At 40.4% G+C, this 2,474-nt stretch overlaps 1 protein-coding gene across 1 annotated transcript in view; it reads right to left on the bottom strand.

The window, feature by feature from the left end:
- UGGT2 (UDP-glucose glycoprotein glucosyltransferase 2) overlaps positions 1 to 2,474 on the bottom strand; it is a 139,497-nt gene that overhangs the window by 55,021 nt on the left and 82,002 nt on the right.

The raw sequence follows: 2,474 nt of genomic DNA, 5'->3' as shown, positions 1-2,474 counted from the left end.
GGTGATTTCTCACTTTCCCTCTCTCTGTCTCTCTGTGGTGAGCGCATGCACCTTATGACAAAAACTTAAAAAATCAGGCACTAGATGTCTGTATGTCTATCTTCTTTCCTTCCTTTTTTTTCTTCTTTTTTTTTTTTTTTTTTAATAAAACAGAGTAAGCATTGGAGGGAGAGAGAGAGGAAGGAAAAAACAGAGAGAGAGGGAGAGGGGTATTTTTGACAGGGCCTTGCCATGTTGTGATCCCCCTATCTCAGCCTTCCAGTTAGCCAGGACCAGGCAGTAAGGCAAGGAGCCATACCTAGCCACCACCCAGTGGTGTCCTCTTACTTACACTGCTGCACTCAGGCCTTCACGGTGCACAAGCACGGGAGAACCCCAACATGTACTCCACACGTACTATGCATGTTTCCACTGCTCTGACTGAATATTTATATAATTAAACAGATAATCTGGAGCACTGAAAGCCAGGGTCTCAAAATCATATCAGATCCTTTCCTCTATATAAAATAAATGAACTGGCTAAAAGAAGCAGGGTGCATTAATAGATGTGAAAGCTGGAGAGAGGAAGGACAGACTACAACAAACTAAAACCCAAGTGTTTCAGACATTGCATGTGAGAGCAAGCAGTTCCAAACACATCAAAGTCCCTAAATAAATGTAACTCAATGGGACAGTACTGTAATATTTACAATGATAGTTTTTAATAACTGGTCTTAAATTATTTTATCACATGGTATTGAAGAAGTCAAAGGAGTCTGGAAGAATTCTATTAAATGTGTTTGAAATATTTAAAAGTATTGAATCTGTTATCTGAAAAAGATCAATTAAAACTTTACTCCCAACAGTACTAGATAATTTCTCTCTAGAAAGCAATTTTCCCTGAGGATGATAATGCTATACATGTGTGAAGGTAATGAACAAAGAAACTTTTCTAGCTAAAAACATATATTATCTTTAAGTAGCAAATGTAAGCAACCAATCATTGCATTTATTATAAAATCAGAAAACTTATACAAGACAGTATTGGCCATTGTTAAGTCTGGGTTTAAAGTACAATAGGCCACATAATGATGTGTTGGGAAAGGACAGGCCACATTTAGGACAGTTGCTCATAAGATTATAAAGGGTGTGCCGTCCAGCCTGGGTGTGTACTGGGGTATACCATCTGGATTGTGTAAGCACACTGCAGGATGTTCACACAAAGACATCGCCAAACAGCACATCTCTCAGAACAATCTCCCTCCTTAAGTGAATCAGGACTCTACTTTATCTCTGAAAACCTCTGACAGCAGTACATAAGATTTAGTGTCCCTGAAATATACTTGACCAGAGAACCATTTTCCTTTCAGAATAAACCTGTCAACATCCCAAAGAACTGTTCCACAGAACACACTTTGGACCCTCTGTTGTACATACCATCTCTTTAAACTTTTATAAAAGTTCATAGAAAAATGGAATTGAGGGGCCAGCAGGTGGCACAGTGGTTATGGCACTGGACTCCCACATGGTTGACTGTAGTTTGAGTCCCAGACCCAGTGGCTTGAAACTCACACTGGGCACATGTGTGTGCATGACCATAATCCCAAGAGGAGAATGGAGAAGAAGAGATTGTGACATGGCCATCCCCCCTGGGGGGTGGTTTCTCATTTTCTCTGTCGCTGGTAAGTGCATGCACCATATGATAAAAAGAAAAAAAAATCTCTCTTAAAAAAAAAAAAAGAAAAGTAAAATGAAATTGAAGTATGAGTTCATTTTGGTGTAAAAATTTTGAAACCCAGGTATAGTTTTTTCATGATGCCCATTTTCTATGAATTGTCTGAAGACTCCTTATATACCAAAACTATAGAGATTATTAACAGTGATTATCTTAAGAGATTGCAAATGATCTTGCACATGAAATAAGAACATTAAAAATAAGATGACTCAGGGACCAGCAGTTAGCATAATGGCTATGTTGCTGAACTCCCAAGTAGCTGACTGCGGTTTGAGTCCCAGGCCCGGTGGCTTAAACTAATGCCGGGCGTGTGTGTGTGTGTGCGTGCCCAAGATCCCGAGAGGAGAATGGAGGAGAAGTGATTGCGGCATGGCCATTCCCCCTGGGGGGGTTGATTTCTCGCTTTCTGTCTCTCTCTGTCTTTCTGGTGAGTGCACATGCCCTGTAGCAAAAAACTCTCCAAAAAAATTAAAAATAAAAAAATAAGATGACTCAGAAGCAGCAGATGGCAATAATGGTTGCATTGCTGGACTCCCATGTAATTGACCGCAGTTTGAGTCCCAGACCTTGCAGCTTAAAACTCACACTGGGTGTATCTGTGTGCATGCCTAAGATCCTGAGAGGAGAATGGAGAAGGGACTGCGGCATGGCCATCCTCCCTGGGGGGTAATTTCTCATATTCTCTCTGTCTCTCTGGCGAGTGCACATGTCCTATAGCAATATCTCTCTCTCAAAAAAAAAAAAAAAAAAAAACTCAGAA

The sequence above is a fragment of the Tupaia chinensis genome, unplaced genomic scaffold, assembly GCF_000334495.1.
Source record: "Tupaia chinensis unplaced genomic scaffold, TupChi_1.0 Scaffold000503_1, whole genome shotgun sequence".
NCBI classification, from domain to species: Eukaryota; Metazoa; Chordata; class Mammalia; order Scandentia; family Tupaiidae; genus Tupaia; species Tupaia belangeri.
The sequence above is the reverse complement of the archived record's forward strand: the minus strand, read 5'-3'. Positions and strand labels throughout refer to the sequence as shown.